This window comes from Capricornis sumatraensis, chromosome 13 (genome assembly GCF_032405125.1).
Source record: "Capricornis sumatraensis isolate serow.1 chromosome 13, serow.2, whole genome shotgun sequence".
Lineage (NCBI taxonomy): Eukaryota > Metazoa > Chordata > Mammalia > Artiodactyla > Bovidae > Capricornis > Capricornis sumatraensis.
Window position 1 is genome coordinate 73,767,733 of NC_091081.1, and position 22,020 is coordinate 73,789,752.

Consider the following 22,020-nt stretch of genomic DNA (forward strand, 5'->3'; position numbering starts at 1 on the left):
CATACACTTCAGTATATTCATATACTAGAATATTACATATTTTAATATCCATTAAAGTAATTTGTTAATTCAGCAAAAACACCTAGGGAATGTGCTAGGGAAGAATACTTGATGACGGGGGAAATGTTAAATACAGAAAAAAATCAAGGTATAAAACATATTTACCCTGTTGATCTTCAATACTTGAAACAGGAGTGTATATACATGGAAAATTAGACTGGAAAGATAGTCTTAAAAGACTAATAAGGTTTATCTCCAGATATTGGAATGTGCACGCTAAGTCGCTTCAGTCATGTCCAACTCTTTGAGACCCCATGGACTTTAGCCCACTAGGCTTCACTGTCCTTGGAGTTCTCCAGGCAAGAATAGGGAGTAGGTTGCCGTGCACTCCTCCAGGGGATCTTCCCAACCCAGGGAATAGTGAACAATTTATTTCTTCTTTGTGTTTTTCCATGTTTATCACATTTTCTATGATTAATTCCTATTACTTCTGTAAACAGAAAAAAAAAAAAATTTAGAACTGCCTCTCTTTTCACGTCCAATTTGAAATTCAGAAAGAGGAAGAGGAGCCAGACGGCTCCTGCTGACCACATTTATTGCTCAGGCCTCAAAAGCCTGGGTACTCATCCAAGGGGTCAGGAAAAAGGAGAAACTGAGAGAGCATCATGAGACTCAGGAACCTGAGGGTGAGGAGCGAGTGAGACTCACTGCTTCCATCCCAGCTTGGAGGAAGCAGCTGACTACCTTTAACTCTGACCGACTGGCATGGGGAGAACTCACATCTGCTGAGATGTTTCCAGGGGCCGGTGGGTTACTATTTAAAAGAAAGCAATTTTCAAAAGGAAAGAGAAATGGAAAGGAGATGAAGCACATTTATGACTTAAACGATAATACTGTCATTCATCTTAAAGCAAAATCCAGTAACTCCATCTCAAAATGATGGTGCAACAATTCTAGACGAATTGGAATAAAGTAAAAGAAATGGCATCATTAAGCCTGGAATGTTCTTCTCGCCTACAGAATTTAATATGAAAAACTCTATTCAAAAACTGTGTTGTATTATTATAAACTACATTATTCTGTTCTTACGCTTTTACAGAAATTCTTTCATATATGCCATTGCACTGGATTCTCACAACCTCCCTAGGTGGGACCTATGAGAAATATTCTCCCCATTCGTTATAGGCTCCCTGTTAATGAGACCCATCAAGACAGAGCTAGGATGTAAGCCCAAGTCTTATATGATCAGGCAGGGGTGTCTTCTATTAAATAACTGAAGTTATTCTGCAGGTGAGATCTAGCAAATACCTCATGTGTTTTTTAAAATGTGTTTAACTAGAAAAATTGATTACAATGGATACAACTTTCCACACATGGAAGCACGCAGTACAGTCTCTATATCCAGTGGATGTTCCAAAAATATAAGATGACTGACATGCACTTTATCTTAATCACTAACAGACTTCTTTAGGAAATTATAGCCTTTATATTAGATTTTTCATTACTCTTTCCTCTACTTGAAACTTGCCTACATGCTACTGAAAGATTGCATTCTGGGGGATGAAAAAAAATGTCTCAAATATCAAAAGACTTGAGGCCAGAGTCTCTTAAGGTAGTAATTTCTTGCTCTCTCTCTTTTAATCAACTCAGGAGAAATTAATTTGGACCATATTTTTAAAGGAAACCAATCTGGATCTTGAAGAGTTCACGTGTAAAATTAAAAAGAGTAAAGTTAAAAACCACATAACCATCCCCAAATTTTCCTGCCACAGTTAGAATGGTTTGCTGCTAAAAGACAAGTTGGTTTGGTTTTGATAAAGATAGACTCCTCCTCTCAACAGACCGAGTGACTGGGAGGTTTATGTCTGCCTGATAAACAATAAACACATCCATGGAGAGGGAAAACTTCAATAAACCTTTTAGATGGTTTCAAATCCTCAGAATATTTAGGCTTATAAGGACCAATCTCAGGAAATGCAGGAATTTTTCACATTTGCATCTGATAAAGCTTCCAAAACGTGTCCTTCTCTCTGGAAACCTGGGGGCATGGTATTCTGTACCCACCTGTACACCTGATATCATAAACTTTGTATGTGGATGGGAAGAAAACTTCCTAAAGTCTAGGAATCTGTTTCTTTAAAACAGCTCTGCTCATTCCCCACTAGTGTATGGACAAGATGCAGCTGAAGGAGTTTCCAGCTTTCCAGAAGCTTCCAGGCTGGAGCAGTCAGTGTTCATGAACCTCCTGCCTCAGAGTCACTTGTCTAGAATACGGATCCTTGAGTTTCACCCAGACCTTCAGAGTGAGAATCTCTGGGGTCAGCACCTTGGAACCTGCATTTTAACGAGTGCTCCCCTGAAGTTTGAACACCAGTGACCTCAGAGCTACTGCAGGAGAAAATAAACACAGAAAGGACCAGCGATGGTGAGTGCAAATGATGGAATGACGACAGGGATTGGGTTTGTCAGGTCAGGCAAACCACCTAAACAAATGCCAGAGAGAGCACGCTCAAATAGTAGTGAGTAACAAAGAAGCCACATTTCATCCATGTGAGAGAAAGCTTAGCTCCCCGTCCAGCCGACGACAGCAGCTAGGGAGGTCTGGACAGCATTGGGAGAACTGCCAGCTGGTCCTGAAGCAAAGTGAAACTTGCCCCGTCTCCAGCTACAGGGCTGGGGATCCCCCAGGTGCAGAGTTGCCACACAGTGCAGCTGTGTGTGTAGACTGAAGGCAGGGAGTCTCGACCCCGGTGGTGTCAATGGCTAGTGTTTAATAGTCAGGTCTCCAGAAAAAATAAAACCTGGTCTTGTAGCATTTGCCAATTTCCATGGTGTAAATGCTCCCACCACGGCTAATTTTGAGCCATTTAACATGAGATGTCATTGCATGTGGACTTAGGGAAACAGACACCTAATGGCTCACGTAAGCTAATAAGAGGCAGTGCTACCACACAACTGCCTCAGCATACCCACACACTTCTCACACAAAGGCTTTCTTCAACTTTGTATCATTTTTTCTTTCTCATACTCCTGTGTCTAAAAGAAGAAAAGTGGCCCTCAATTATTCTTTGCTAATAATGTATTTATTAACATAGCATGTATTTTTATGCAAAAGATGATTTTCCTTAATTAAAAAAGTGTGAATCCAAAAAATGTGAATCACAACTAACCTATCTGTTTTTGATTGGACTAAGAAAGTACCAAGTACTTGTGTGAATAATGGTACATAAAAGGTAGAATAATGCCTGCCCCCAAGATGTCCTTTAGCTACCTGATGTGAAGAGCTGACCTATTGGAAAAGACTCTGATGCTGGGAAAGACTGAGGGCAGGAGGAGAAGGAGACGACAGAAGGTGAGATGGTTGGATGGCATCACCAGCTCAGTGGACATGAGTTTGAGCAAACTCCAGGAGACAGGGAAGGACAGGGAAGCCTGGCGTGCTACAGTCCCTGGGGTCTCAGAGTTGGACATGACTGAGCGAACAACAACAACCAAGATATCCACACCCTAATCCCTAGAGCCTGTATGTTAAGTGACATGGCAAAGGGGAATTAAAGTGAAAGGATTTGCAAATTATCTTATTTTAAGAGACATAATCCTAGTTATTCAGATGAGCCCAGTGTTATCAAAAAAGCCCTTATAAAAAGAAAAAAAGCCCTTAAATGTAGAAGGGAGGCAAGAGTCAGAATCAGAGAGATGTGATGCAAGAAAGATTGCTGGTTTTGAAGATGGAGGAAGAGGCCATGAGCCAAGGAACGTGGGCCCCTCTAGACACTGGGAAAGGCAAGAAAATGAATTCTCCCCTAGAGCTTTCAGAGAAAAACATGTGGCTGCCCACACCATGAGTTTAGCTCAGAGGCCCATTTTTGGACTTCTGACCTCCAGAATTCATTATTGAAGATAATAAATCTCTGTTGTTTTAAGCCACTAAGTTTGTGGTAATTTTTGGCAGTCGCACTAGGAAACTAATAGAGCTTGTTTTTCAGGAAAGAAGCAAAACAAAGCAAGAAAAATGTATAACTGGAAAGCCATAAATGGCCCTGGAAGTGCCGACCACATTTGCCTGTGGAACAGACAGAGCGCTGTCCACAGCACAGCACTCCCCCTACACACAAACACACACTCACGCATGCACACACAAACATCATTTGGATACCCTAAAACAAGATCCTCAGCCTGAAGTTAACACCTCCACAGCAGTCAGGACTGGCACTGGGCACCACCCTCCTTGGCCAAAGGCAGGACATTCAGAAATCTCCAGAGGGATCAGGTAGCCTGTCCTGCAGATGCTTATTCATACAAGAGGAGGGGAAACTTGAGGTGTAAAAGACACACTCTTTCCAAGTCTCTAAAAATTCTCCATGGTGCTAAGAGGCTCATTAGTCAAACGCTCACGTTTTGCAGAGGAGGAATAAGAGAGAGATGAAGGGAGGGGCTCTAAGTTACCCATTAAATTCATTAGCATCAGAACCAAGACCACAGTATTCCCCTCCCCTCCCCAGGCCTTGGTTTCCCCACTGCAGCCATGACCTGGATTCCGTGAAATTCCAGGAGCTTTATTCTGTACTCAAGAGTCAAAGAGTATCTATTAGTGTTCTGCAAAATAAATAAATCATAGGATTACAGAAGATAGGGTGGAACTCCCAGCCCCCTACCCCTTTACTTTGGCCTCCTTACCTACCCTGTTCCTCAATCTTACTTCAAGGAGAGGCAATATTCAAGGTAAGCTGCTAGTCACTCCATCATGTCCAACTCTCTGCAAACCCATGGACTGTAGCCCGCCAGGGTCCTCTATGTATGGAATTCTGCAGGCAAGAGTAGGAGTGGGGTGTCGTTCCCTTCCCCACGGGATCTTCCTGACCCAGGGATCGAACCCACATCTCCCACATTGCAGGCAGATTCTTTACCATCTGAGCCACCACAGAAGCCCAAGAAATATCTAAGTGGCTTTCAAATGCAAACCTTGACCAGACCACATTTGTCCTGAGAAGGAAATCACTGGATTTTAAATATCATACCTGCTTAACGTTGTATTTTCTAAATGAAGGGAAAAGTAAGTAGCCTAGGACCCATCTCTTCACTGAGATGGACCCCAGCCTCACTCTCCTTTGCCTGAGCTTTCCAGTCATGGTACCATGTGGCCGGCCAGGTGAGTCCACGATGTGAGTCTGGCATGGAGGAGAAAGGTGAGAAAGAGGCCTGACTCACTGTGAGCTCTAGTTCAGCCACATCAGAGCTCTGCCTTGGAGCAGGAGTGTGGGGTAAATACTTTATAGGTCACCCACTTGGCTAATTGTCGAGTAATGCTGACTTTTGTTATTTTCTTCATATTGACTTGGCTGTACCAGGTCCTAGAGGCAGCATGAGGATTTTCAATCTTCAGTGCAGTGTGTGGGATCTAGTTCGCTGACGAGGGTTCCAACCTGGACTCCCTACATTGGGAGCTTGGAGCCTTAGCCACTGGACCACCAGGAAGTCCCAGTGCTTGACTTTTGAATAAACTATTGCCACACACACACATGCACACACACACACAGACAAATCATCCCACAAGACCTTACATTGATTTGAAGAAGCCAGACACAAAAGAGCATTTTCTTCATACCTGAAGATCAAGAACAGATAAGACTAATTCATAGTGATTGCTGTCAGAATAGCAGTGACCAGGGAAGAGGGTGAAGGAGGGAGGTGGTATTGACTAGGAAGCGACATAGGGAGCCTCCTGGGGTGCTAAAAATGTGCTCGACCTTGATCTGAGTGGTAGTTACACAGGTGTAACATTCATGGACCTGCGGTTAAGAGTTGTGAACCTTACAACGTGTATGTTATTCCTCATTTAAAACAAAATCCTTGTTTGCCACATAAAATGCATAATTTCCAGATAGTTCAAAAATGAAGGTCTATTTCTATTTTTAGAGCTTTGAAATCCTAAAGGTTAGAAACTTACAAGCAATATTTACTCTTGATTAGGTTGAAAAAGATTTCACTTAAGTCATCGTTGATTATAATTCTCAACTTAAATTTTCTTTCTAATTAGAAACATCAATGGAAAGGCCCTGTATCATCCACTCTCTCCAAAAGAGCCCCTTTTTTGTTTGAGGAAAAGCAAGGGAAAAAACGAGATATTTTAAGAGTTACCACATTTTGGCTCTTCCACATTTTTATCTATAGAAAGCCAAAATCTTTGCCAGCATTTGAGATTTTTCACAGTGTCCTCTTTACTGCACAAATTTTATGTCATACATCTCTTCCATATAAAAGGGCATGAAAAGATATATAAAGTCGTTTCAGAGAGGCAACTATTTTGGTATACCAAAAAAATTATCTTGTTGAAGAGTTTCAAGGAGATGCTATAAAATATGCATGTGCTGGTACTGGAACAGATGACAACATATTTTAATTTTTAAAGACGAAAAGAGCTATTTTAAAAAGCATGTGTTTTTCATAGCATACTTTACTTTATACCAATGATTCTAAGGTTTCTATTAAACAGAAAAACAAATTACAAGTCTGGCAACCACAAAGATGAAAGGGAGAAGAAGTCTCCATAAGTGAAAGGGATTATAACCAATAGCAAAGTGATGACAGAATACCACGGTGTATCGACAGCATTGTTAGAGCTCTAAATTATATTTAATGATGGCTAACTGATGTCTGAGGGGAATGAGAGCCCAGGGATGTCTGACTGTTGACGAAGAAAGGAAAAAGAGAAACAAGGCATCATGCCACCTCCAAAGAACTCCGAAGTTAAACTGCTCCAGCTGAAATACAATGGTTTCCAGGGTAAAATAATTTCTACCCTAGTCAACTGCATGGTCTAGCCCGCCACTCATAAGCATGGATGATATTTTAAAATCCAATGATTTCCTTCTCAGGACAAATGTGATCTGGTCACAGTAGCCCGCAGGCACAGTCCAGGCTACTCTGTCAGTCCACCGGGAATAAATTTAGTACCAGCACAGTAGTCCTGGATCCAAATTCCAAAGACACTAGTTCAGGTCAAGACTCTTGTCTCTAAGCAGATGGGACTTTGATAGTCAAACGCAATTTAAATGTGATACTGAGTATCAGTTGAAGTTCAGTGAAATCCCTATTCCTTGAAGAAATGTAATATTTACCAGGAAATTATTAGCTAAGGGAACCAGGTTGGGCAGAAACATGTGAATGTTTAAGGTTGTCTATGCTTTTAACAGGGAAATTTGATCAATGCAAAAGCAAGGTTATTAGACTCTAACTAAAGGCCACCTTCGTATGCCGAGCATGAAATCCAGCCGTTACAAGGGCTGCTTTTCTAGGTAAAAATTTCAAATGCTAAGACTTGTCACCTGGCAAAGTAAATTCCGGAGCTAATGGGGGAAACGTGAGAGGGCTATGTTCCTTGGCTGAATAAAAATCCTGGCCATTTTGGGAAAATGACAGGACATCAAGAAGCAGCAAGTCCACGTCACTATCCATCATTTTCAACATCAACCATTAGCTTCCATCATGAATCTATCCCATAAATAAAAATAAATCCAGAGGAAAAAAACTGAATTGCAAATTTAAGACTTACTGTTCTCTTAACCCTTTTTAAAAGTTAAATATTCTTTTGTGAAAGAAAAATTCAGCAGATCAAATTTGAGTTCTGCATTTTCCTCCAGGATTCAAAGTACAAATGTTGTGAGGTTTTGATAATGATATCTAATTTTCAGAGCTGTTAAAATATTGCTGTTTATTCATTAAAAGAAGTCATGTTATAGCTGTTAAAGAAAAAAAAAAAGATGTGGTTATTTAGAAATAGTTATCTATATCAAAACAGATTTTTTAACCTAAACTTAACAAATTACTATCCAGACACAGAAACCTCGATTTAATTTGGCTACTTACTATGCACAAAACATTATGTTAACTTGTGGGAGCCAAGGTTCACCAGTCACCACCCCGGAGGAATTTATAGTATGAAGGCTGAGTGCAGGCAGTGAGTTCAGGAGGAATTGGGTCAAGGGAGAAGTGCCATTTTAACCAAACCAAAGGATTGGCTAGGATCAAGTATCAACCTATGGAGACTGACAAAATATTCCAAGCAAATGGCATGAGCAGTTGCCCCTAAATGGTGAAAAATAGTTCCTCCTCTGCCCTGAAAACACAGAGTAACTTAATAGGCTTCCTCACTTCCACAACCCCAGGCATACAATTTCCCTAAAAGGAGTTGCTAACGGCTCGTATGGGACCGGCCAGCGGTACTCATACCCAGGAGCTGTCCCAAGCGTTCCGGTGTGGACACGCCCCGCACAACGGAGCCATCTCTGCGGGCTGTTTGGTAGGCAGTCAGTTTTGGGGCACCAACCAGATCTCTTCTTGACTTTGGAAACTGAAGAATCTGGCAGGGTCATTTTTTTCTTTCTGTGGCATATTCCCAGCCTGCCTCTTGCCAGCTTCAAGGGAGGATCAAGCGAATGTTTTTCAGTTTATGCTGAAGGCAATACCTATTCTGTATGCCCTCGTGGAAATTCATAAATGCAAAGGCGGGTGTTGTGGGCTGGGTTGGCCCGAGGGCTCAGTGGGACCGGCAGGTAGTGCCTGGTGTGAGTCTCCTGCAGGAGGAAGAGGATCAAGGGCCACCCCCTTAGTCTCCTTGGCCAGGCCTGGAACCCAGGTAATTCCCTGGCCTCACAGTGAGGCTGGAAGGGAAGCATCCACGCTTGGTACAGGAATTCTTGGTGACCATCGGTGGGAGGCACAATCTCTACTGTGAAGAAGCGATCTCTACAGATGAAGAAGCATCTGCCCATTCCCCCCAGGAATGTGTGCCAGGGTCCCCAGCAGAGGGGTTTTGTAAAAACAAAGACCGAGATGGATGAGACTTCTAACATTAGGGGCTAATAACTAGTGACTAACATTCACGATTAATAGAAGAAGGAAGCCCATCCCCATCAGGGGTCTTATAGAGAACTGTAACACTGGCTGGGGAGAGACAGTTTCTTACCCAACACAGTACAGTAACCGCTAAAGAAGCAGACCAGGAAAGCAAGGAATGACACAAACATCAGTGACCCTGCAGAGATGATGACAGGAGTGATGTTTGCAAGGCAACCACATCCCATGACCCAGCAAGGTGAGCAGCTGCAGAGAACTGCAGAGGCCAGAAGTGGCTCCAGATGAACAGCACTGGCCTTGGAGAACTTCATGATGTAGGGGGAGAAACTTTCCCTTTTTCTCCTTCTTGGTTCTTTGGCTGGTCTGATAATTAAGCAGGTGTAAAGGCAGATTAGCAGGAGAAAAACATTTAATTTCAGATGTTGCTGCTGCTGCTGCTGCTAAGTCACTTCAGTCGTGTCCGACTCTGTGCGACCCCATAGACGGCAGCCCACCAGGCTCCCCCGTTGCTGGGATTCTCCAGGCAAGAACACTGGAGTGGGTTGCCATTTCCTTCTCCAATGCATGAAAGTGAAAAGTCAAAGTGAAGTCGCTCAGTCGTGTCCAACTCTTAGCGACCCCATGGACTGCAGCCCACCAGGCTCCTCCATCCATGGGATTTTCCAGGCAAGAGTACTGGAGTGGGGTGCCATTGCAGATGTTGAGGACCTCACAAAAAATAATGAGACTCAAAGAACTGACCAAAGCAGGCAGCTTATCAAAGCTTTCGACAAAGAAACAGTATGTTTTTGAAGAACTGATGATACAAGGAAGTTTGGGCTTGGGGTAGTAAGTTGGTGAAGAGATAACATGTCTTGTCTAGATAGTCTTCTTGGCCCTAGATTTCCCATCTCTGGTGATCAGGATGTCTCTCTACCTCCTGGAACAAGAAGGATACCTTTCCCATGGGAGATTTATTTTCTGCTTTTGAGAGAGAGAAGGGGGTGTCAGGGTGTCCTTTTGGCACCAGCTGTTTCTTAACTAACTTTAAATCAAAATAATCAATATGGCAGAATGAGTGGCAAGCTTTGGGGTGACATACTCTGTTGTCCTTTAAGGAGAAAGAGATTTGTGAGCCTCTGCAGGAAGCTGGGGATGTGGCCACATGTCCAGTGACTGCTGGGATAGAGGAAGGGTTAGAAAGCCCAAATGATTATACCTTGTTGTTTTTACCCAAACATTTTGCACCAGTACAAGGAATGGCTTGGGAATTTAGGAGGTACTTATCTTTAGAATAGTATCCTTTCTAAATCTGATTTAGACAAAGTGCGTTGGGAGCCGTAGAAAGAGAGTGGAAGAGACAATTTTGACTCATTTGAAATGATGCTGGAAAATGCATTTTAATGACAAGGGTTCAGAATCCTTTTTTTCAAACACAGCAGTTTCCAAGGTTGACAATTTTGTGGGTCTCTAATGGCCAGGACCCTGCAAAGCAAGTCCCAGCTTTGCCAGCATTCTCTTTTAGAATGCTTTTGGAATTGGGTTGAGGTTAAGGATGTTTCCATAACGTAAGTCTACACCTTAGCTGTTTTCCAACATCTGAACATCACTGTTCATGGGACGGCTTCTCTTCTATTTTGCTGTGGCCTTTCTCAGCTTCCCACAATTGGGATTGTATTTCATATCCACAGGAATGGAAATAATAACCAATAGCTCACTTTCCTCTTCTGTGGTTTATGTTTGTGTTCTTGCTCCTGCTTCCTTGAGCTTCCTCAGCCCCTCTCCTCCCCAACCACTTATCCTGTCGAGCACTGCTCCACTCAGCATGTTTACTGAAAGGAAAGTTTTATGAAGAATAAGATAAAGGAATATAACAAAGGCTTATGCCCAGAGGCTGGTTGTCTACAGAGCAGTGAACTTGGAGTCATAAGGCTTTAACCTTTCAAACCTCACACAAGAGTCTTCAAGTGTTCCCTAATGTCTACATAAGGTACTCCTTAGCCTGGAACTTGGAGATTTCCGCAGTCTAACACTGACCCGCATTGGTCTCCTGCCACAATACTCACATAAATTCTCTTCTCCAGCTAACTGGGAAGTCACTCCTGAACAGAGCATGTTCATCCCTGCTCTCTGTGCTTTGCCCTGGGCTTTGCTGGATGACAGTGCTGGCCACATCCTCCCCTAAATCAATTCTATTGACCTGAAGACCATTCACGAGTGTTACAACGTGTTGCCAAACTCAAACTCAGTTAAAAGTGGGATGTATTAAAAGTTCGTGAGTGAATGAACAGGCATATAGTCTGTCATAAGCAAGCATTAGCAATGCATGATATAGAAGAAATGTTTGCATTAAGTTTTTTAATACAAAAAATGGGATGTATTAAGTGATATTAGCTTTCAGCAAAAGTCACCTTAAAAGATCTTTGAGACATGAAAACATAAAACTCTTAAATGAGACCACGGACAAAACATTCTCTGACATAAATCATACCGACATTTTCTTGCGTCAGTCTCCTAAGACAATAGAAATAAAAGAAACAATAAACAAATGGGACCTAATCTAACTTACCAGCTTTTTTACAGAAAAGAAAACCATAAACTAAACAAACTAGGAGAAAACATTTGCAAGTGATGCGACTGACAGGGGCTTAATTTCCGAGATATGCAAACAGCTCATACAACTCAATAACAAAAACCAAACAACCCGATGGAAAAATGGGCAAAAGACCTAAATAGACATTTCTCCAAAGATAACATACACATGGCCAACAGGCACATGAAAAGATGCTCAACAGCACTAATTGTTAGAGAAATGCAAATCAAAACTACAGTTAGATACCATCTCATATAGATCAGAATGGCTGTCATTAAAAAGTCTGCAAATAACAAATTCTAGACAGTGTGGAGAAAGGGAACCTTCCTTCACTGATGGTGGGAGTGTAAATTGGTGCAGACACTACGTAAAACAGTATGGAGGTTCCTCAAAAAACTAAGAACAGAGTTGCCATATGATCCTACAATCCCACCCCTGGGTAATATATCCAGAGAAAATTATAATTTGAAAAAATATGTGTACCCCATTGTTCCTTGCAGCACTCTTTACAATAGCCAAGACATGGAAGCAACCTAAATGTCCATTGACAGCTGAATGGATCAAGAAGATGTGGTATACATATAAACTCTATTGTGTGGTATATACCGCAGAACAGAATATTATTCAACTGCAAGAAAAGAATGAAAAAATGCCATTTGTAAAAACATGGATCCACCTATAGATTATAATACTAAATGAAGGAAGTCAGAGTCAAGTACCATATAATATCATTTATATGTGGAATCTAAAATATGACACAAATGAACTTACTTACAAAACAGAAACAGACTCACAGACAGGGAGACCAGTCTTGCGGTTGTCGGGGGAGATGGGGTTGGGGAGGGATGGACTGGGAGTTTGGGTTAGCAGATGCAAACGATTATACACAGAATAGACAAACAAGGTCCCACTGTATAGCACAGGGGCCTATGCTCAGAATCTTGCAATAAGCCATATGGGGAAGAATATAAAAATATATATATACGTATGTGTAACTGACTCACTGGGCTGTACAGCAGAAATTAACACAACACTGTAAATCAACTATGCTTCAATAAAATAAATTCTTTGAAAAGATCTTTTAAAAAATATTTAAGTCAAAGGAATAAATGGAACTGAAAACATTATCTGGTGTTAACTGAATGTAAAAGAAAGCAGTAGTCAAATTCATATGCAGAAGGATGTGTGAATGGAAAAAAAAAAAAAAAAAGAAAGATTGTCTGTATGAAATCTAGGAAAGGGGAACCCAAAATTGCCCAAGGAGCCACAGATTTCTGGAGTGTCTGTGTCACTCTCCAAGGCAAAAGGCATCCTCACTGGTTAAGGTGACTGTTCCCATCCATTGGGCAGACTGTCTCTTAGTAGAGATGACTATGCTAGAATACAATAATCTGGTCACCTCGAGCTGCTGAGGCCACCCACTCTGCTCAGGTTTCATGCTGACCAAGGAAGCTTTGATCACATGTGCCCGTGTAGGTTTCCTTAAGGAAGAGAAGAATGAAATGGAGAGCATGAATATCCCAAACCCACATCATCGAAGAGACGGTCTTCGGATTTGCACTCCATACCTTCAGGGTGTTTTGCAGGCCCCCATCGATGAGAGCTTGACCAACTGGGCAGTGGGTATCGAAGAAGCAAAAATGCAAAAAGAGAACATCAACGCCTTGTGGATATAAAAACTGCATGAAGTTCCACTTCTAGGAAGAAGGCACCTACCTGCTGCTCATGCTGATGTTTCTGAAGGAAATGGATGGGCCTGGCCCTGCAGGACAAACAGGAAAGGGTGTGCATATCCTTCTTACTCTTCCTGTAGTACAAGTTCTCTCTGCGCTCCCTGTTGGTAGAATCTAACTGCAGGAAAAGCAGAAAAGCGTCCTAACTCCAGAGCATTCCAAAGCAGAGGAAGGATATGTAGGCTAAGAAGGCTTCCCAGGTGGCTGTAAAAAGAATCTGCCTGCCAGTGGTAGAGAGGCAGGAGATGCAGGTTCTATCCCTGGGTCAAGAAGATCCCCTGGTGGAGGATATGGCAATCCACTCCAATATTCCTGCCTGGGAAATCCCATGGACAGAGGAGCCTGGTGGGCTACAGATAAGTGTCCTAGCTCCAGCATCATAGAGCAGAGGAATGATGGTGTGGAACTAAGAAAATAACCTTATAACTGATGTTACATTGTGCATACAGATTTTCATTCATTGTCTCTCTCCTCCACTTGAACATAAGTTCCAACAGGGTAGGGATTTTGTTTTGTTCTTGGCTATACCACCATTGTCTAGAATAGTCTGACAAGTATACATAAAATGATTACATGAATTAGTATCATCATCCAACAAAAAAGGTGAAAATTAAAGGCTATAGTGAAATAAAGAGAATATAGAGAAATAAACTCTCCAAAAGGATATCATAATCCATGTACTAGTTAGACTTAGGCTAATGTTAACTACCAGGAGAATAAAAATGGTAGTGACTTGAACAAAAAAAGCAGTCCCAAAAGAGGCTGTGATTGATGAATCACTATCCACCCGAAACTATTACAACATTGTTAATTGGCTATACTCCAATACAAAATAAAAAGTTACAAAAACACAAAAATGAAAGATCATCAGCCCAGGTCTGATGTAGCCCTCCATGGGGTTAAAGACTCAGGTTACTTCTTTGTCATCGTTCTACCGTCTTAGTTCCGTGTCATGGTTCAAAATGGCTGCTCCAGCTCCAGCCATCATGTCAGCATTCCAGCTGAGGAAAAACAAGAAAAGCAAAAAGAAGTGCTGCCCTTTTTCCTTTAAGGGCAGTTGTCAGAAGTTGCTCACTCTGCTTTCTTTTACATTTAGTCATGTGGCTCACATACAGCTGGACAAAATGATATTCTGGATGGTCATGAGCTTACTTGAAAATAATGGCTACTATTTACAAAACAAGAGAGTAAGAATGAACACGAGAGACAACTAGCATTCTCTGCCACAGGGAGCACTGAGAAATTTTCTCTGTCACAGATATAAAAGGTGGAAAGTAAATATGACTTGCTTAGCAATGATTCTGCAGATATTATTTGAGAATGCTACACTTATTCCAGTTGCTCCCAGGGTTTATCCAATGCAGGACTATGGAAGTCATCACAGGTATCACCCTCTTACTTCTTTAAACAGGTGTTCTTTGATTCTGTCTTGATTTCCCTCTAAAAATGTTGATGAAAATGGTAGGTATTTGCATAACATGGGATCAAATGCATGAACTCTGGAGTCAGAAAGCCTGGATTCAGTACTAGGCCCCAACACTTGCTAACTATGTAACCTTGAGCAAGAAACATCACAACTGTTTCCTCTCTTGTAAAATAGGGCTAATGATAATGGAGTCTGCCCCACAGGCTATGGTGGAGACTGTCAAGCACCAGCTAAATGGTCAATAACTATTTCCTATTATTATAATTACTCACTGACAGGTTTAATCCCTGAATATTTCTCAGACCTCCTCCCTCCTCTTCATTCACAAAGGCACATCTTCCATGTAGGCCCTTATCAATTCTCAGCTGGATCAACACAGGTCTGTCTTACTGATCTTCTTGCCTTTGCCCTTATTCTCTTACATCAACCCTTCAAGTTATAGCCAGAGAGACCTTTATAACTGACATGTCTGATTATGCGCTGCAGTTCCTTAAAATTTTGCATGACTCCCCTTCAAGACCTGACTTCTCTGGGTTCATCAGTTGTCACTTCCCCACAAAGCTTGCTACAGTTATCACAGAACACTCTGGTTTTGGACAAGATTTTCCCTCTGCCTGGAGTATACCTGAATCTCTATTAAGTGACTCCTCACCTTTCATGATTCAACTCAAATGTCCCTTCCTCCAGGTAGCCTTCTTTAACCTCCTCAGTTCCAAATGAATTAATATATAATGCGCTTGGAATAGTGCATGACACAGTAACTTCTCAATAGTTGTAAATTTTTATTACTGCCATTTTACCTCTGGGTTTGCAGAGTCCCTTATATTTTATTAAAATTCTTTTAAGTTCTTGTAATTGTTCTCAAGTGTCTCTTTTTCCCCCACCAGGCTGTTTTTTCTACCATGTACCGAAAACTTTTTTTATCCGAAGCACCTAGCACAATTCCTGCTACACAGTAACCATGGAATTGGTGCATGATGATAAGGAAGGAAGGGAGAAAGGGAGACAGAGAGGGAGAGAAGGAAAATGAAGGAAGGAGGAAGGGAGGCAGAGAGGGAGAGAAGGAAAATGAAGGAAGGAGGAAGATGACTCAACCCTAAATGGGCACAACAAAAATTTAAGAAGAGGAATGAGAAAAGAAGTGGGAAGACACGCCCTGTGATGTTTTGTCACTGAACAGGGCTTCATGCAGGGTGAGTTTGAAGGCGCTGAGCAAAGTGCCTGCCACCCTATATGAATAAACAGATAGAAAGATGCTTCAGTGATGTTTATCTAATGCAGTGGGAACTTCGAGTGACACTTCTTGCTCTCAACTTTGTATATCTCCCCATCATTTGTCTTATTTATTATAAACCTGTGGTTTTTCTTCGTTAGGAGATCCTGAAAACAGATACGGCACATGGTTCATTCTGAGTGGTAGAAATATGGATGATTCTTAATCTCTGTTGTACATTTCGTGGCTCTTAAATTCCTTCTCCCACCCCCCAGATTTTTGTTTAATGACTCTAATAATTTTGCCTCTTCATTCTTTGACTCATTTCTGTCCCTTCAGCTAGTCCTGGTTAAGGTAGCAGACTCTGGAGCCTGACTGTCTGGATTCAAATTCTGTCTGTATTATTCACTAGCTGTGGTTCCTTTGTCAAGTTATTTCACCTCTCAAAATCCTCAGCGTCCTCATAAATAAAACAGATTTGTCCTTCCACGTAGAATTGTTATGGTCAGTATCTGGCACAGAGTGAGGCTGTTATTATTATTCCCTAGCATATGATACTAGGAATCTTGAACTGAGCTGAGATTTTTTTTTTTCCGAGTACATTTTTCATGGTGCTTGCTTCAGGCCTCCTCCAAACTCAGACGTGGTTTTGCTTTATCTCCATGAAGACTGGAAAACTCCCCCACCGGAAGCACATTGGCTGCCACTCGTTGCAGAGATTCTCCCTGTGCGAAGGCCAGAGGGGAAGTTCTAGTGTGGGAAGAGGAGGAAAGCGTTCCTTCCTCCATCCCTGAAAACAAGAATTTGCTGGAGCTGTTTTGAAGGTAGAGAGAACAAGCTACCACAGTGATTGCAAAAACAAATCTTCTCTCCTGCATTAAAATAAAATCTATGTGTCTGTGATTTCTTGTATCTGGTTATCCCTGATTTCTGATGTCTTTATAACGAGCATGTAATAAAAACTTTAAAAACACACTCACACAGTACAGTAGTTGTTTCCAATTCTCATGGTTACAGAATGAGTCAATCTTTTTAATGTCAAACTTTTTTTTCAGAGCGTGAGCTAGTAGACAGAACGTGAGTCTGGGAGCTAGAAACTTCCAATTCCTTATCAAAGCATCGAGAGTCCCTTGCTGTTCAGCTTTCGCAATTCCTTTAGCTTCTCTGAATCTTAGGTTCCTTGTGCAATGAATAAGGACACTTAGGACACTGGAAATTTCAATTGGTTAATTAATGTTCACTAGGTCTATTAAAACATAATGTGTTATTTCTATTTAAGATAAGTCAAGAATTGACTCAGAGGTTTAACATCTAAGTAAAAACTGCTTTCATTCACCTTTGTGATGTGAAAAAAATGGTGCCTCCTTTGAGGATATTGTAAATGTAAGAGTTTCAGTAGACTGAAGTCTCACAATTTGGAACTTGCTTTGGTTGACATGGAGGGAGAAGATCAGGATATTCTTGGTTTACTTTAGTCATTTGCCAGACTATAAAAATAAGTCATTTGTAGTAAAGGTACCATCCATTGTACCTTAATCTCCAGGAGATAGGAGAGGACAGAAGAGCCATACAGTCAACGGCATTGCAAAGAGTTGGATACCACTTAGCAACTGAACAACCACAACAACCAGCCTTTACCTCCCCCACATGCCGTTATAAATAATCTCTGCCCATAACCCTGGCACCTCTATTCTTCATAACATGACCTCTCTGGCTACATCTGCTTGCACTAAACTAAAGAGTTAGCCCATGAGTTGCTGAGCTGGCCAGAGTCTGTCTCCTTTGAACTGAGATTGAGTGAGGGATCACTTGGAACTTGGGGCTGGCTGCCAAGGAAATGGCAACCCACTCCAGTATTCTTGCCTAGAGAATCCTGTGGACTGAGGACCCTGGTGGGCTGCTGTCCATGGGGTCGCACAGAGTCGGACACAGATGAAGCGACGAGCATGCATGCATGCATGCCATGTTGGGCCATGAATAAGTAGAAGAAGAACCCAGGATGCAGCCAGGGTCAAGGAGCCTATATGGACAGAGCAGCAGAGAGCCAAGACCTTGTAACCAAGGCAAGAGAAATGAGGGCGTAGCTGGGGAGAAAGCTGTCCGAGGCTTCCTTGTTTCCACAGATTAGAAAGAGCTCTTGCATCTGGGCTCTCCTAGAGTCCTCTCTATCTCCTCATAAACTCCTTTCCTGATATGAGTTGAGTAGGTTTTATTTTAATTGCCGTACAATCCCTGATCGAATCTATAGATCCTGGCCTTTTAAGGAAGTGAATCCTAGGCTGAGGTTCAGTTCAGTTCAGTTCAGGCCTCCCTGTCCATCACCAACTCCCGGAGTTCACTCAGATTCAAGTCCATCGAGTCAGTGATGCCATCCAGCCATCTCATCCTCTGTCGTCCCCTTCTCCTCCTGCCCCCAATCCCTCCCAGCATCAAAGTCTTTTCCAATGAGTCAACTCTTCACATGAGGTGGCCAAAGTACTGGAGTTTCAGCTTTAGCATCATTCCTTCCAAAGGCTGAGGTTACATAGAGCAGGAAGATGTCCACCAAAAATTTGAGATTCCAGTAAAAAGTGGCCAACTTCTTATTCTGCGAAATAAAAACCAAAAAAAGTTATGCTGTACTATCAACGGCATAGTGCTACAAGTTATAACGCAGGTGTAATATGTAACATTTTTAAATTGAGTAGTTTTATTAAAAACTTACTGCAAATAATCTTTTCCATTTTTTAATTGAAGTATAATTTACATAAAGTTCACTGGTTTCAGTGCACGGTTCTTCAAGTTTTCACAAACGGATAGAGTTGTATGACCCCACCACAATGGAACAGGTAAATAGAATAGCTCCTTTCCCCTCAAAAACTCCTCTGCACCCCTTTGCAATCTACTCCTTCACCTCCTCTGGACCCCTGGCCATCAGTCACGTTTTCTGTCACCTGATCTGTAGTTCGGTCTTCGCAAGATTATCAGAGAAGGAAATCACACAGCAGGTAGACTTCTTCACTTTGTACAAGGTATTTGAGATTTGGCCACGTTGTTACACGTATCAGTAATTCGTTCCTTTTAACACTAAGCAGTAGTCCATTTCGTGAATGTATCGTATTATGTTTATGTGTTACTCCATTGAGAGGCATTTGATTCGTTTCCAGTTTTTGGTGATTATGAATAAAAAACAGTCACATACTAGTTTTTGTTTGAACATAGGTATTCATTTCACTTGGCTAAACACCTAGGAGACAAACTGCTGGCTCATACGAGAAGTATATATTTAACTTTACAAGAAACTGCCAGCCAAACTGTTTTCCAAAGTGGCTGTGCCATTTTGCATTACACCCACAGCAGATGAGAGTGCCAACGGCTCCTATCCTAGACAGTGCTTGATAACGTCAATTTTTGCTTAATTATTCTAATAGGTGTTTGGCGGTATCTGTGGTTTTTATTTGCATTTCCCTAATGATTGGTGATGTTAAACATCTTCTTATGTGCTTGTTTGCCTTCTTTTTATCTTCTTTAAAGAAATGTCAGTTTATTTCTTTTGGCTTTTTTAAATTGACTTGTTTGATTTTCTTATTATTGATTTTTGAGAATTCTTTATATATTCTGCAAACAATTTCTTTATCAGACATATGCTTTGCAAATATCTCCCAGTCTGTGACTTTTCAGTTTCTCAGCGATTGCATTGTTCTTATGTTTTCATCTTGACTTGGATGGTTGAAGACACTGTCAAGAATGTCATCAGCATGACAGTGTCTGGAAATTCCTACTATGGGGAACACAGAAAATGGACAGAAATGTGAACAATTTTGCCAGTGAGTTAGTATATACTGTACACAACTTACACTTACTTATGGATGGGTAGGCAGCTCTACCCCATGGGATCATCCAGGAACCCGGATTCTTTCTATTTTGTGGCTCAGTCATCCTCTGGCGTATTGTCATCATCTGCTTGGTTGAAGCTATTTCACCATCATTTTATCTGCATTCCTACCCTAAGGAAAAGAAGAAGTGGAGGGCAAGCCACTTCCTTTTTAGGAAATGACCCAGAAGTTACTAACATCCTCTTGGCCAGATCATAGTCACTTACCTATAACTAGCTCCTAGGAAGGCTTCAAAATACACTCATTAGCTGGGCAGCCAAGTGGTTTCCTTAAAAATCTATTACTATGGAAGAGGATACATTGGGGGACAGTAGAGTCCACCAGAGATAGGAAATGAAGCTAAACCTAAAATCAGATGTTCTTACTCACATTCATGGACAACAAGGAAGCAGAAGTAACCAAAGCTTTTGCTTAAAGCCACTACTGAGGTTAACAGAAAGTGGGATGTGATTTTCCTTTTGCTTTGGGCTTAGCAGAGTTTGGAAAGGCTGAGTACCAAAGAGAACCAAGGTCAACTGTGTCAGACACCCCCATAAAACCAATGCCACACCCTAACCCTTGCCCCACCCTTGACCTCCCAAAGACTGAGTCGGTAAAGAAGTAAGAAGTTGTTGAGTAATTGCTTTGCAGGAAATGTAATTTTCTGTAGTGAGAGACAATTCCTTCCTCATCCTGAGAGAAGGGGAAAGGACATGTTCCTTCTCAAAGTTAAGTGAGTCAAGTTCAAGATAACTACTCCTAAAAATCAGAGCAGTGTTTCTCATCCAGGAGCAATTTTGCACCCCTGGCCCCCAGGTAGGATGACCCACACCATGGTTTGGGTTGGGACAGAGGAGTTTCTGAATGTTTTCATTTTGTATTGCCACTATAACAAATAAGTGTAAATTTAGTGGCTTAAATGATGGCAAATTTATTACCTTACAGTTCTGGAGTCAGAAGTCTCTCTAGGTTAAAATCAAGGTGTTAGGATCGTGTTGCTTTCACAGGTTCTCAGGGAGATACTATTTCTTGCCTTTTTCAGCTTCTAGAAGCTGACTGCATTCCTTGGCTCATGGCCTCCCTGCATCATCAAAGTCAGTAATTGCACCACTCTGATCTCAGCATCTTCACCTCTCTTTCTCTGACTCTAGCACACCTGTCTCCCTCTTATAAGGACCTCGATGATGGCATTTGTTGTTGCTGCTGTTTCATTACTAAGTCGTCTCCGACTGTTTGTGACTCCATGAACTGTAGCCCACCAGGCTTCTCTGTCCATGGGATTTCGCAAGCAAGAATACCAGAGTGGGTTGCCATTTCCTTCACAAAGGGAATCTTCCAGACACAGAAATCAAACCCACATCTCCTGCATTGGCAGGCAGGTTCTTTACCCCTGAACCACCAGGGAAGCCCTGAGAGTCCAGGCAAAGTGAAAGTGAAATCACTCAGTCGTGTCTGACTCTTTGCGACCCCATGGACTATAGCCAACATGCTCCTCCGTCCATGGGATTTTCCAGGCAAGAGTACTGACGTGGGCTGCCATTTCCTTCTCCAGGGGATCTTCCCAACCCAGGGATCAAACCGGGCTCTCCTGCATTGCAGACAGATGCTTCACCATCTGAGCCACCAGGGAAGCCTACGAGTGGGTGATTACAGCGGGCCCGCTCAAATCATCCAGGATAACCATTCCATCTCAAGACACGGAACTAAGCACACATAAGCACATCTGCAAAGTCCCTTTGCCATGGAAGGTAATATATTCACAGGTTTGGGGGGATTTGCACGTGGATGGCTTTGGGGGGCAGTATTCTGTGTACCATAACAGGATATGGGACTTTTCAGACTTACCAGCAGGAAAATTGATCACACAATCACTGGGAGACATTTGGCAATATTTGGGGACATCTGTGACAGTCACCACTGTCATCTAGTGGATAGAGATCTTAGACAGGAGGTGGCAATAAGCAGCATGGGTTTCTGCTGCTGGCCTAGAATAGACAACTGAGTTTCCTGTGGCTTAGATCCTATGGAATAGATACTTGAGTGGCTCTCGTGGGCGGGTGCTGAGAGGCATCTGCCCTGAAGTGTCACACTCTAAAGATCTGTCTACTAAGTGAGTGGGCTCTACCAGCAAGGGCAGGCTGCCAAGGCCATGCTGAAGGAGGCTGGACAAGGTTGGGCCAAGGCCAGACCACGAAAAGGGATTCATGCAGTAGGAGGATTCTTGTGGTGACGTATATATTCCATGAGCGAATCACCCTTTGGATGCCTGACACAAAGAGAGTATTCACAGCCCCTCCGTTTAGCAAAATAACCAGCAACAATCAGCATGAGGAGGTGGTCATTGTGCCCACCCCTCCTTTCATCCC